The sequence below is a fragment of the Sceloporus occidentalis genome, unplaced genomic scaffold (assembly GCF_023333645.1).
Source record: "Sceloporus occidentalis isolate IW3139 unplaced genomic scaffold, rSceOcc1.0.p SCAF_11, whole genome shotgun sequence".
NCBI classification, from domain to species: domain Eukaryota; kingdom Metazoa; phylum Chordata; class Lepidosauria; order Squamata; family Phrynosomatidae; genus Sceloporus; species Sceloporus occidentalis.
Window position 1 is genome coordinate 19,333,745 of NW_028316991.1, and position 16,324 is coordinate 19,350,068.

Genomic DNA, 16,324 nt, shown 5'->3' on the forward strand with positions numbered 1-16,324 from the left:
CCCCCCCGGAGCAGAAGAAAGCGAAGCAAAAACTCCAGATTTTTGACCAAAATCCATGGGCCCCTTCACTCACACTCTCACTCATTCTCTCACACTCTCATTCTCTCTCTTATGCTCTGTAAATGTTTCACTGTTTGTTTTCTCATCAAGATATGCACGCAACGGGGTTTATTCACTAAAGGGGGGAGTTATGGTTTCACCACCCTGACTTCATGATACATTATGAAGGTCCAACCCCAGTGAGCTTCTGCTGCTGGAAGAACTTAGCTGGCTCTGAATAATGTATAGTTAAATCAGAGGGTTCATTAAAGTCTCATCTTCCATGGAATTATGCAATATGCAGTGCCAGCTCGGCACTTCTTGCTGGAGAAGGCCACCAGTGTTGGACGTTCATAAGTTGGTCCACAATAAAGCTTCATGGAAGACTGATCCGATATAAATAATGAAATATTTCTGGGGTAATAAATATATAAAAACAGGAAAAGTATCTTTGTATATTAAGTACAAGCCTCCCAGGGGCCTGAGAAGAAGATATAAATATCAGGTAGGCCAGGAAGACTTGTAGACCCTTAACCTTCAGGTGGGTCATGTTGGTTTATCATAAAACACAGTCTATTTCACGCTTCCACGATCCTCTAATTAATGTCTGTTTGCGGGTTGCCGAATCACGCTGCCCTGTATACCCCAAAGCACTCGAAGGTTTAATTTCTTGGCCATAACCTCCATTTTCTACAAAGTAATTTTCCACCGTCGGAAAAGGGCACAGATGGTTCGAGGCCATTAGCTGGTGCTACAGAGCAGATTTAATTTGCAATAACGCTAGCAAGACTCAGTAGGTTTTTATTCTAGCTTTACATTCTCCGTAATAAGAAAATCTTAAACTTTAGAAAGCTTCCCATTCTTATAAAACTACTCTTTTTGGTTTATTAACTATAAATAACTGGCCGTTATATTGAGAAAAAAGGCAAAGCAAATGAATCCCGATTTATCATTAAAAATGGTGCCATTTGTTTTTAATTAAAAAACCCTGTTGTACTCTCATAAATAAGAAGAGCCTCATAAAATATTAGTTAATATTAATTTAATTTCCCCTGCGGTATAGCAACTGTAATTTAATATTTGTAATGTTTGCTCTAAAAAAGAAATTACCTTGTTGCTTAGCATAATTAAAGTTACCGTAAATGTATACTCGATATTAAAGCTATCGATATTGCTTCTAATCAGACCTGCTCCGGCTCAATAAGACACCTTACCGAGTGTTAAGGAAAGGAATTTATTCTGAGATTAAACACGCGAAAACAGAATAGAGACGATTTTGCTGCTATGGTAACAAAGCCTTTAAGGAGAACGGCCAGATCTGGACGACCATAACTGATCCCACCGACACCACCTACCGCTTGTGTTATTATAAATCATATTTAATGTTCTGTATCTCCATCAATCACACTCACATTTTACATAGACGACATCTGCCGAAGGTATACTACCGGCTTGGCTCGATTATAGGCCGCACCCTTAAATTTTAAAGAAAAAAATATTTTTTAAGAAAAAATTCTTGAGTGGAATAGTAAAAGAGTATTTTATCTAATGAACAGCCAATAAAAACCAATAGCCATTTAAAGGCCCCCCTTAATTCATAATGCACCTTACTTATAGATCTATGCTCTTCTGCCCCCCAGATATGTGAATAGGGGGCAGGGGTAGCCACATGTAGGGACAGAACTAGCCCCAGATGTTAAAGGGACGGGAATTGGGCAGAAAGAACATTCACAGTGATAGACAAAACACTACCCCCCGGCCCAGACACTGAAGATACCGACCCGGAATCCTCGGGAAGTTGCAACGCCAGGTGAATCCCAACAAGACTTCCACTTCATAATTTCTTAGAAGAAACCATTTTTTAGTCAAGCAGACTAGATTTTTTCTAAACCAGTACTTTGTAACCGTTTTAATATGCATTCTTTACTTTAATAATCAATCCCCCCCCACAGTGGCGTCGGCGGGGGGGGGCAGAGGGGGCCATGGCCCCCCCTACATCATGCTGTGCCCCCCCAATTGAAACGCCGTCTTTTTTTTTTTTTTAATAGACCCGGAGGAGAGAGTGAGAGGCGCCGAGCGGTTGCTGAGGAATAAGTTCTCAGCAACCGTTCGGCGCCTCTCACTCTTCTCCGCGACCGCGAGGCCTCTTCCTGGTTCGCAGTGCCGGCATTTCAAGCCGAGCGCCGGTATATGTCGTCATATCCGGCGCCCAGCAGTGAAGCCGGCAGAACCAGGGATACAGAGACCTCGCGATCTCACCGCTGGACAAGCCCAAGGTAAGTGAACTTCAAAGGGAGGGTTAGAAAGTTAGGAGGGGGTTAGAGAGTCAGAATAGGTAGATAGGAAGTGAGAAGGGGTAGATAAGGATAGATTGGGAGGGAGAGGGGGGTAGATTGGGAGGGAGATGGGGGTGGATGGGATACATTGGGAGGGAGAGGGGATAGTTAGGATTGATTGGGAGGGAGAGGGGGTAGATAGGATAGATTGGGAGGCAGATGTGGTAGATAGGGAGGGAGAGGGGGTAGATAGGATAGATTGGGAGGGAGAGGGGGTAGATAGGATAGATTGGGAGGGAGAGGGGGGTATATAGGATAGATTGGGAGGCAGATGTGGTAGATAGGGAGGGAGAGGGGGTAGATAGGATAGATTGGGAGGGAGAGGGGGTAGATAGGATAGATTGGGAGGGAGAGGTCTTTATGGGACAAAAACGGCGTACGTTCAGCTGTTTGGGGACAAAGTTGACATAATGTGTAACTTAGGTGCTGGTCAGGTTCTATGTGGGCAGTGTGGACACCAGCGTTGGCTTTGGGGTGTGTGACCAGTGATCTATGCCTGTAATTTAGGGGGGTTTATCTATACCTTTAATGCAGAGTTTATATGTAATTTCCAATTGATCTATACCTGCAAAGCTGGGTTTTGTGTTATTCTGTTGATCTGTATCGGCTATATTTCCATACATTATTAATGTTTACCTGCAAATATAGGATTTGCATGTCTTATTCAGTTGATCAATACCTGGAGTGCTGTTTCCATGTGTTGATTATTTGATCTAAACCTTCAGTGCTGAGTGTACACGTGATTTCCAGTTGATATATACCTGCAATGCTGGGTTTGTGTGTTCTGTTGGTTTATACCTGCAATGCTATGTTTCCATACATTATTTATGTATACCTGCAAATACAAGTTTTTTTTTAATCTCATTGAGTTGCATGTGCTGTTTCCATGTGTTGTTTATTTGATCTATACCTGAACTACAGGGTGTAAGTAAAAGAGCGCTATGGTTTAGTGAATGAGGGGACAAAGGGACTCTGGGGATGATTACAGGGGAGAGGACCTCTCAATGTCACGGTGCAGTCAGGCGGAGGGAGCACTGCACTGACTCTCACTGTCTTCCCCTGATCTGCAGTCAGTGTGGCAAATATATTGGCAGCAGGGTCTAATATTAATATATATGGGAAGCTGGGACTAATGTTTATATATATATCGGCAGCAGGGGCTAATATTTATATATATTGGCTGCAGGGACTAATAATATATATCAGCAGTAGGGGCTAATATTAATATATGTTGGCAGCAGGGTATAATTTCTATGTATATCGGCAGCAGGGTATAATATAAGTATGTATCCGCAGCAGGGGCTAATATTAATATATATCCGCAGCAGGGGTTAATATTAATATATATCGGAAGCAGGGTGTAATATTTCTATATATCTGCAGCAGGGTCTAATATTTATATATATTGTCAGCAGGGGCTAATATTAAAGAATGAAAAATAACTGTCACTTTAGCTGTTATTTTGAAATCATATTTTAATCACAGTCTTTACTTCAAAGAGATAAGTGCATATTATGTAGCTAAAAATGCACGTCTAACGTGTGTGTGTGTATATATATATATATAGTGTATATGTACCGTTTTATAATTGGCCCCCCATGTGCCCCCCCTAAATATGAAACCTGGAGACGCCACTGCCCCCCCACCGTCTCCATCTTTCACCAGGATCTGACTGCTTCATGCAGCGAGTCTCCAGAAGGAAAGCACCCCAATTGGAATCAGCGGGGTACTCATTAGCCCGCCTGGAACTCTTGCACGAGCCAACAAAGCCAAGGAAAAGCGTCAAATGTATAGAATGGATATTGCGTAATCATTCTATGCATTTGGATGTAAATAATTATCATATAAAGATAATCAGTGCCTCCAGTAATCAGAAAATTGCATTCTTTTTTATATTTTAATTTATGCTTTTGTTTATTGTAATAAAGTGTTTATTATTAGTTTACCGTCTGTCTGAAATTATTCAGTCATCTAGTGAAACCCCCCTCTTGGCTCGTTCTTTTCATGTATCTGGGGTCGTTTGACGTGGCCGCTGTTATAAAGCGATTACGTTAGGAAACGCTCCTATCTTCAAAGACAGCTTGAGAAAAAAGTGGATTATGCAGAGTAAAAAATATAGCAATTCCTAGCAAAAAAAAAATGTGATCTAAAAATCATGCAGCAAAAAAACACAAATTTGGTACAGAAAAGGATTAGATTAGCTCAGACATAAAGCACGAATTTTAGGCGACCCAAAAGGGACACTCCAATGTCTAATTTTATTTTGAGCTTTTCTTAATGGTTGTTGGAGTCCATTCTGCCGGATGTGTCTACCTTGTAGAGTTAAAAAAAAGTGATATTCTATCTAATTTAAAAACAAAACACAAAAAATTTATGGTTACCAGCAAATAAATATTTCATTTTTTTTCCTTTTTTTTCATAAAGATTAATCACTTCTGAGAGGTAATTTTAAGTGGGGTAAAAAAGGAAGGTTTTTGGTAATTATATATTTATGGAGTATTTTAAGTAGGTTTATTAAACAATTATTAAACCAGTTTTTAAATACACCCAAATGAAAGCGCAAGAAAGAGCCAAAAATGCGATTGTAGGTAAATGGATATTAAAGTAAGTGTTAAAGGGGTTGTTGGCTTAAAAAGGTTGGAAAAATATAACATTTTAAACATAATAAAAAAAAATTACAATATTATTTTAAAACATTATACAATTATTTTAATGTAACTCTTATCTACTCTGTTCTTTGGATTCTGGTACAATGTATCACATGGAGAATCAGCATCCATGGCTAAATGCATAAGACAGGGGCGTCCAACATGCGGCCCGCGGGCCAAATGCGGCCCGCGAGACCTCGAGGTGCGGCCCGCGTAAGATCGGCAGCCAGGGCAACCGATCTTACACGAGCCGCACCTCAAGCCCTGCTACTTACTTGTGGGAGGGTCTTCTGGACAGCACAGAGGAAGCGGAGTTCACGTGACATCCTACTTCCTCTGTGCTTTAGCAGAGAAGGCAGAGGGAGGCCGCGCCCCCTGCTGAAGTCTGTGAGCGGCATCGAAGGGAGATGCAGTGCAGGTAAGGGGGTGGGGAGGGTGTTTGAATGAGTGTGTGTGATTGAGGGAATGAATCTGTGAATTAATAATTATATGAATAAATGAGTGTGTGTGTGTGTGTGATAGCATGGATGTGTAAGTGCTGGAACCTAGGCATGATGGGACTGTGATTGCTAACAGTAGTCACAGTCCCATCATGCCTAGGTTCCAGCACTTACACATCCATCCAGTAAATGCTGGAACCTGGGCATGATGGGACTGTGATTGCTGTTAGCAATCACACTCCTATCATGCCAAGTCAGCCAGTACATGCTGAAACCTGGCCAGCTGCCCCCCTTGTGTAGTGATGCTGCCAGCAGTATGGGGTCTGCACTTACAGCCACCCTGTACCAGCATGTACTGGCTGACTTGGCATGATAGGAGTGTGATTGCTAACAGCAATCACAGTCCCATCATGCCTAGGTTCCAGCATTTACTGGATGGATGTGTAAGTGCTGGAACCTAGGCATGATGGGACTGTGACTACTGTTAGCAATCACACTCCTATCATGCCAAGTCAGCCAGTACATGCTGAAACCTGGCTAGCTGCCCCCCTTGTGTATTGATGCTGCCAGCAGTATGGGGTCTGCACATCACTTACAGCCATCCTGTACCAGCGTGTATTGGCTGACTTGGCATGATAGGAGTGTGATTGCTAATAGCAATCAGAGTCCCATCATGCCTAGGTTCCAGCATTTACTGGATGGATGTGTAAGTGCTGGAACCTAGGCATGATGGGACTGTTTATTATTTTTATTATTATTTTTAAAGGTGGGGGTCATTTTCGGTTTTGGCTAAGTGAACCCTGAATGTTTTGGTCCAGAATTTTCATTTTAGTTCATCCCTAGAATAAATCTAGGGAATCCTGAATTTGTAGTCGCAAAACTTTCAAGGCCCAGAAATCAGTGAGAGGAAGAGTAAAGGTTTTGTGTCATTTTACTTTATTTTAATCTGCATATTTTATTAAAGGCCATATTTTTTGTCACAGTGAAAATGAGTGCGGCCCGCGCACGTATACAATTCTGATGAAGTGGCCCACTGCAGAAAAAACTTGGACACCCCTGGCATAAGAGATACCTGACATAGCCAGAAAATATATTGTTTTTTGCCAAGCCAGATTGATCCCCACATCTGGTTAATTAGCGTTAACAAATGAACAACAAGGCTACAGCTGAGCCAGTTTAAAAACACCTTTCTCCCTTTGATCTCTGGATCCATGTCAATGTCTAGTAGGACGCTGCCATGGCCAGCTTGTCCACCTCGGGCCCAGTATAGACTACAACTGCTCATCGCAGATCGTTGGAAGGTACTCAGACAAGGAGGTGATCCACTCTTTTTCCCGGATACAGGTGGCCACGCATTGAGAGACTACAAAAGCATGGAATTCGGCCACAAATAGCCAGCCGGTGTCGCATGTATGTCATTTAGGGTTCTCAAAGAGCCAGGGCTGCTTTTCTTCAGTTCTTCTACAAAGAACCTGGAGTTTGCTCTTATATCAGTGAGACCTGACCGATCATACACTGCATTATCTAACAACCCCTGCGTTATTAAATAAATATAAAATAATCTTTTGTGCATCTGCATTGGCTAATAAATAACTTTTTTTTTTACAATGTTCACTTTTATTTTCATATTTTGAGAAAAACAAGATCCAAAGGACCGCCACCTGTTTACCTGTCTTTCTGGATAATGATTAATTAAGACAGACTACTGCTTAACCTCTCGAATCAAACACACCAGATGTTGTCTGAATTACATGTCCTCTCACTCGACACGCTGTTTTGACACCCTGGCGTCCTTTGAAATGTGACGGCGAGCATCAAGCTCTGGCACTACAATTAGCAAAGACATTATTCAAGATGATGATGATGTCCTTGCAGAATGCTCCCGTTTCAGAGCTCCCAATTACCAGGCCATCTGGCCGCTTACACCTCATTTTATTATAATAAATGTTTTAGGGGAAAGGGATGTGTAATGCATTGTCTCAAAAACAAGCGTAATACGACCCATCAAAAAGCCCAGAAATTCTCACATCCTTCTGCATTGGATCTCGTCTTTCTGCAGTATCTTTATTTCTGTCTTTGTAGTAGCAATGTTTGGGGTCACTTAGCTATTTTCATGGAAAATAAGGACATTTCTAGCATGAACATAATTGCAAACGGGTTTTCTGACCATCAATTATCCTTTTAAACTTAAACTTGGATCAGCGAACACAACGTGCCATTGGAACACAGGAGTGATGAGAGTCATAAAGGGCCATTGGAACACAGGAGTGATGGGAGTGATAAAGGGCCATTGGAACACAGGAGTGATGGGAGTGATAAAGAGCCAATGGAACACAGGAGTGATGGGAGTGATAAAGGGCCATTGGAACACAGAAGTGATGGGAGTGATAAAGGGCCATTGGAACACAGGAGTGATGGGATTGATAAAGGGCCATTGGAACACAGGAGTGATGGGATTGATAAAGGGCCATTGGAACACAGGAGTGATGGGAGTGATAAAGGGCCTCTGTATGCCTATGGGGCATTAAACTACCTTTTTTCCATTTTAATTAATTAAATTAAATACATTGTTATAGTTTTTGATATCTGTCTTCCTTTTCATCCAGAAATCTTAATAATTTGCACATCAGATTCTATGTACAGTATGCATCAGCCTCTAATATTGTCTTCCCAATGTACACTACTTAAAGTAACCATAATTAATTAAAGTTATAATTATAATTATATATTTATAATATGTTATATAATTAAAAGTATTAATTATTAATTATAATTATGATATTGGTTATACTACCTTATACTTGTATGCTATACTAGGTTTCCCATTTCTTGATTCCATCTGTGTGTGTGTGTATATATATATATATATATATATATATATATATACAGAGAATTTTATGTTAATTGCACAAAAGATTGTGGTTAAGGGTTACTGATGAATTGTGTTTTTTCCAGGAAGCCTCACAACCCCTTAAGTGAAGGTGACATTTCTAAAGTGAATGCTCTTCTGCACGTTATCTTCCCATATTTCATTAACGATTGGCCTGCGATGCGGGGTTATTGCTGAGAAGACATCTGCATTGGGCCATGTTATATTTACCCCCTTGTTTCTATGACAACACAAGATAATAAGTTGTTTGAATTGTAATGGAGGAGGTTTTTTATGTCAAATGTACTGTGAAATACTTTGGGAAACCTGAGCTGAGATTCTGTTTATTTGAGATGGTGGTTAATATTTAAAGCTTTTTTGTTTTTTTTTTAATATACGAATTAAACTAGGCTCTTGCAGTGGGAAGAAAAGACAGAAAAATACTGAATAAAAACTATTTTCTATCAGTTAATTTGCGTATGTCTTTGGGAATTCAGTAACACAAGCAATCAGTGTTTAGCTACTATGGCAATAAATGGAATTTATTGGGTTTTTTTTATTATTTATGGAAATTCTACTTGGGAAAGCTTGGAATGTCCAAAAAGCTACCATACAGGATCAATAAGTAAAAAAATGGCAGAATGAATAGACCACTGGATCTCTTCTGCCATCACTATCTACGTATCCATGTATCTTATGATATTTATTAGACAAATATGTTTCATCGGCTCCTCTGTAGACATTTGCTAATTCTCCTTTATAAAGCATATGACCCTGCCAAGCTCTGAAGGTTGATATTCCGTATATATAATGGGAACCTGTTGGATGAATTTACCAATTTGGGCAGTATTATCCAAGTGCAAACAAAAAGCTGTAGAGCATGTAGTCAGATCATCAGGCACAGAGTAATTGTGACCACCATGCATAAACTGCATGGTCTTCTCCGATGGCGGCCATTGTTCCCCAGAGCAGAAGTTTGTGGGGTTTCCCAGCTCCACCAAGACACAAGGTGCCGGAGAGATGATCCCAACTCCTAGTCTAGGTTCCTCTCCATCTTCCCGGCAGAAACGCCGGCACCACTCACTGCTGTATGAAGCAGCCGCTCGCACGCGCGGCCGTTTCATGAATATTTATGCGGCTGACCGCCGCCTGGATTCCGCCGCTTCGCTATGGCGACGGTGGACGCGGTTACGTCCTAGACGCCGGGGAACGCCTCCCCGGGCTATTTAAACCTCGCTCACTCCTCCACCGGTGCTCAGTTATACTGGTGCTTCCGTATCTATTGAGCCCCCTCGTGTTTCACGTTATTCTTCAAGTTATTGCTGGTATCCTGACCCTGGTCTGCTTAACGGCTATCGTGTATTTCTGGCATCCTGACCCTGGCTATCTAAACGACTCTGAGTACCTCTGGCATCCTGACCCCGGCTATCCATACGGTTCCTGTGTACCTCTGGCTTCCTGACCCTGGTCTCCTTAACGGCTCCGTCCAGATCACCCGTGCTTACAGCTACACCGCCAAGTGCCCTGTTATCCTCCTCAGGCCCCTTGTGCGTGTCCTGTACTGAGCAAGCGTGTTCCTTTCCTGCACCCCGGATTCCCCCCGGTAAGACGAACCTTACACTAGGAAAGTCAGGAGGTTGGGGCAAAAGAAGTATAATTATAGTCTAAAGTCAAAACATAAAGCGTCAACACAGAATACACATGCCAAGTAGACATTAGGCTGGATCATTAAAGCAGAAATGGAAGGAGCAGGATACTTACCAGGAGGAGTATTCAAATAGGTTTTAATACGAACTTTGAAGCTCCCAAGAGCTGTGGAACAAAATAGTTTCATATACAAGGGCCTGAGTATGAGTGAGAAAAGGCACAGGAGGACTTTGAGTGCCACTCAAAGATTCTTGATCCTTAATCCTGAGAAGAATGGGCCCAGGGCAGGGCCAGACTGGCAATGATGGGGTAGTCATGGCACTTTAAGGCCAGTGGTCATTTGATGACTGAATACCTGAAGCCGCTTCCTATGTTTTTATGCCGGGCATATCCAGCCGCTGGCCCCTCACTGTAGCAGCCAATCTGCCACTGGGGCAACAGATCGGGAGAGTATGCGGCTCTGACGGCCAGTGGTCCACCAGTCTACGCCTGGTGTACCAGATGGACACTTGAGGCCTGGCTCAGGACCCTCATCAGAGACAATGATTAAAAGGAAAAAAGATTGCTAAGGTGGGTATACCTGATTGGTAAACCTTCAGTATAGGTCTTTTAAACATGCACACATTTTAACACTAAATAACAGCACTCATCATAATAAAATAAAAATTATAATTAGGAAAGAAATCGAATAAATGGTATTTTTAGTACAGTTTCCATGTATAAATTTCACACCCAGTCCTCAAAGAGATAATGATATTTGTGGCTTTTAAAGTTATGCCCCCCAGCACGGCCTAGACACAGCTGCAATATTCCGATATATATATATATATATATATATATATATATATATATATAAAATATATATATATATATATAATATAGATTTTGTGTTACTAATATGTTATCTCACATGGGTGTCAAAATAATAATTCTTTAGCAAAAAAAATGTATTTTTAGGGGAGTTTATAAAAACATTGCAGAATATATTAGGCTAGTTAAGTTGCTAAAGAAGTGGTTTAATTTTATAAGAGTTTTCATTGTTATGGCTATTTTATTTATAAAAAAAAAAAAAGGTAAATTAATAATTATGCATTTCCCTTTGTTAACTAATCAATGCCAATAAGAGACATTTTATAAAAGGTAAGTATTGATCCATCGCTCTTTGGCCTTGAGTGCGTAATATGAAGTGGGGTATATAATAACCTTTCCCAATACTGATTTCCACTCAGACTGAAAGTCCGTCAAGATATTTGTGTTGAAGAACACAAGGTTTATACATTCATGTCATCTTTTAACATATCTTTTACATACGTCAGCAGCAGCATTCCATCTGTTTCCATGGTGACTGCACCACATTTAGAACTTTGGCCCAGAACTGTTTTAGAAGCCATGCAGATTTTGGCCTTCCCAAGGTGACAATGTAGGTCACCAATGAGCCCCCCAGGGCTTTTTGGTGCGAGCTTTTTTAACAATGAAAAGGCCTTGAATCTAAGCCAATAACTTACTTTATTGGGTCTCGTGTCCAATTAAATTGGTGACGATATTTAACCTGAATTACACAGACACAGTTTTACACTTTTTCCATTACGCCGGTGTTTTATTGTAAGTGCTAAGAAGACGACTCGACGCTGTCGGGGAACTCTAATCTAAATGTTCCAGTATGAGGAAGTTTTTCTTCAAATAAACCATACTTCGGCTGCCTAATGTCTGTCCATTATCAACTCCACCGTCGTCAGCTCTTAAAATCAATTTATGTATTTACATAAAAAATATGTGTATATATATATATATATATATATATATATATATATACTACATATAACTGTATATATTTATGATGCCTATATATAAAAAATTTATAAAAACATTTTAGGTTTAAAAAAGTTAAAACCTGTTGGTGTTTGTACAGTCACAAAGAATTGATGATTGAATGTTCTGATGGGAAATTCTTGTAAATTACAACAAAAAAATTGAATTTACGCAAACATTTCTTCTGTCCGTTTCACTTTTCTTTGCTTAAAGCTGGCTTTATTTTTACATTCGAAAATAAAAGCTCTACTCATGGTATTTGCAAATGTCCTGAACAACCACAAAAAAAAGGATATTAGCAAAAAATGTACAAAGGCAAACTTTAGATTTTAGACATTTTTGGTCGTCGAGGGGGGGGGGGAATTTGAAAGGGAACTAATTATAATTTCATCGGAAAGAATGCTTAGTGTCCGAAGACAGATGTTGTTCTGTAACTCCGCTGTATTCACTAACATTTTTTTAACAAATTCAGGTAAAGGTATCTTGTAATTTTTTTTAAACATGGCTTGGACCTCGTAGTAAGCAAATTCCATTCTAAACAGACAGCGTTGCAGAGTACAATACACACTTTTATTATTATAACACGGTATTTATAAGACCTTAGAACTAAACCAATTACTGGCTTTATTGGTTTCTGTGCAATATAAATATATGTTCTCCAACTATTCATGTTTATGGATCCAAACACCGACGCAAAATACGCTATGGATGCCCCTAAAGAGGTCAAAATGACCCGTGTCTCTTGAAAAAAAATGGTATTCTCAACAACATAACAAAGCATCAAAGATATAAAATGTAAAAAAAAAAAAGTAAAATGGTTGCTGTATACATTCATTGAGATACCCTACCATTCAAAAGTTTCAGGTAACTGAAAAAGGGATTTCTAACCATCAATTAGTCTTTTAGACTTAAACTCGGATCAGCAAACACAACGTGCCATATGAACACAGGAGTGATGGGAGTGATAAAGGGCCATATGAACACAGGAGTGATGGGAGTGATAAAGGGCAATTGGAACACAGGAGTGATGGGAGTGATAAAGGAATGATGGGAGTGATAAAGGAATGATGGGAGTGATAAAGGGCCTCTGTACGCCTATGAAGAGATTCCATAAAAAATCAGACGTTTACAGCTATAACAGTCATTTAGAACATTAACCCCGTCTGCGCTGGATTTCTCATCCATTTCATGTTATTTTAATGGACAAAATTTGCGTTTCTTTTAAAAACAAGGAAGTGACCCTAAGTGACCCCAAACCTTTGAATGAAAAAGGTCAGGCTTCAAAGAAGAGCACATTCTAACTGACCGTAGGATACTGTATTTATTTCCATTCATGAAACCAGTTATACCGTGAGGCTGGCCGTCCACAAACATTTGCACTTTCACCTCTATATCCTTCTAGATTGTGAGCTCTTCTGAGCACCTCATCATCATTTGGTTCTGTAAATCCAAAATGTTGTGTGATGCACTACTTGTTTATGTCCTGTATACCCATTGTACAGCGCTGAAGAATATGATGGAGCTACATAAATCATTAAATAATAATAACACAAGTGCATTACCTATGGAATCACCGATTCAATCATAATGAAATAAGTTAACATCAGACCGAGGAGCTGGTAGTCCACAGTAAGCTGTCAATAATGTCTCTGATGGAGTTAGAAAAAGTTATGTTAAAATATTAAAGGCCCCGAATATAGTGGTTTTTTTTCTGATCTACTGTTACAAAAGAGGTCTCAAGAGAATTGATTGATCTACAAAAATAATTCAGACACCTTCTGTCTTCGAAGCAAAAGCAGCGCAATTAAAGTGCTATTTATAATGGATCCGTCACTTTCATACAGCTTCATTCAAGAAGGCTTCATAGGGTGAGATTTATAGAACTCTTTGTAGAACACTATGATACATTCTTATCCGGGTCTCAGAAAAGAAGAACACCGGAGGAGGAAAGAGGGACTGTCCCTCTTTAACCAGGACGCCGGGTGTGGGTGAGGATTACATCATGTTCTGGATCGGGGAAGTTCTAACGTGAATCATCAGCGGAAGAAGAAAGAGAACTGAGCTTTCTTGTATCTCGGAACTCTCTGAGAGTCGCCCGGAGACTCCGGGAGAAGCGCCATCTTTCTGGTTCTCCGGGTCGACACTCGTGTCCTCTCAGTCGTCAGCCGTTTTTATATTATTTTCTTAAGGGAATCCTTAATTGTCATGTGATGCAAGAGCAATTGTTACCATAGAAACAAAACAGCTTCTTAAACGTTTTATCTTTATATAATTCAATAATAATATTTTTTCAATAATGGGGAAGAACGCAAGGTACAGTGGTTAGTTTTGGGGAGGAATAATCATGGAGATCCGAAGGTAACTTCCCCCCCACGCTGTATACACAAAGTGGGATTGTATGTGCATATATTGGATTTTAACCTATAAACATTATTACATGTGTTTATTTAATGTTTAGATCAGTAACACATATGGCTTCAGGTCTCGATGGCGGCTCCCTGCTAGGTGTTCTGCAGCCGCGTATGCCAGCAGAGGTATCAATTTTAGCTTCTTGAGAGATTGTCTCCTGGGGACGGCAGCTAAGCAGCCGTAGAGTTGGCCGAGACGGTTCTGCTCCACGTGGAATTTTCCAACAGATGGCGAAGAAGCGTTTGATACAAAATACTTCATCAGAAATTCTTCTTTCGTTTTTTTCCTACCTGCGCCAAGCCGTTGGTCTGCGTTGTAGCGGAAAGAAGATCCAGGAGGGAATGTATGTAGAACATTCCAAATAGAGTTATTATATTATTATTATATTTTATTGATACAGTGCCAACAATTCCCGCAGCGCTTCTTACAGTCCCTAAATTCAAAGGGTCTCACAGAACCAACAGACTAAGACCACCTGATACATTAGGGAAAGCGGGCCGGGCTCGCAATCTTACATGTTGGTAATTCTCATCCTGGCGGGGAGCATGGAGTTACTTATAAAACCTTAATGCCCTACGTGATGCAAGCAATGATCTCAGACACGCTAGGCTAGGTTATTCGTGAACAACAGTGTTGAGGGAGTTTGGAAATTATTAGATCGCAGAATCTATTACTTTTGTTGTCGTTTTTTAAATCCTGATAAACGGGGATTTTCCAGACCCAGACCTCATTGTGGAGGTGAGAAGGATCTGGTGGATTTGGTCGCCTTTCTGATAACCTAATTTACAATCTACCAATCCTCTATCTCCAATGCCAGATGTTATGGAGATTTAGATCTGTTTTAGGGCAAAAAAAACAAAAAAACAGATGTACCTCCACATTCCCACCAACTTACTCTCAAACCCAGCTCCAGATACTTGGCTAATACGATGGGTGGCCTATTGGGAGCCAAAAAAGATGAACATCTTATGGAAGCAGGGCCGGACTGGGATAAAAAGAAGGCACTTTAAGGCTGGCGGCCGCCCTATTACATAAGCACAGCCGACAGCTGGACATGACAGGGCACACGTTACGTTTTTATGGCATATACACACCTGATCTGCCTCTGGAGGGCAGTTCCCCACCGGGCATTCACCCGATGTGCCAGGGGGCCAGTACTGGAGTATCAGTCTAGGACAAACACCTTCTAGGCTCTAAACTCCATTTACATCATTTAATGATAATATGTCTATAGGTGTGAAGTAGCAGAATGTCTCTCCATCTTGCGTGTACGTCTTCTAAGTCCTTGGTGTGATTGTCCATGACTAAGCCTTGTGCTGCCCCAACACGGATGGACAGCTTCATAAAGAAGCATAATGTTTTCTTTTAGTCATAAAAGGCACACTGAGACACAGATAAAAGTTTCAGCCAAATGAATGAAATGGGGTTTTGTATTGTATATGTTCTGCATTATAGCCCATGACAAGCGCGGGTGGTAATTTAACCCATTTAGTTTATATATATTTAAATTTTAAAAACATAAATAAAGAAAAAAAGCTACTCGGGTGAAAGATAAATTAGAAGCCACAATAGCTGATGTATCCATTTTTAATAAAAATGAATGAACTAACAAAGCTGTCAATATACATAATTTTTTGTTATTATGCAACAAAAATAAAAAATAAAAAAAGTTTGTGTCTTGGTACCAGGATGAACTATAATGCTTTTGTCCTTTTCAGGAAGTAATTAATGGAGCTTTGGAGTTTAATCGGGAGATATATATAGATATATAAATAATTTTTTTAATCTGTTAGTAGAGGCTGACGTTCTAAACACATTAACGGGGTTCCGCAAATTCAGGGATGAAGGCGAGTCATTATATATATGATATATATATATATATATAGATATATATATATATATATATATATATATATAGCCAAGTAACTAAAAGAGACGCCGTTCATTAACCCTCGGCACCCACGTTGAATACCAATTCTCTGAAACTTAATTTGTTTACTTCTGTTAATTATAAAATTATTGAAACAGGATCCATAAGCTTGTTTACGGATAATGCCTGGCATCATGTAGACCTATAGGTGTTGCAACTCCCATGCTCTTCAGCCATGCCAGCATCCAGTCCTTCAC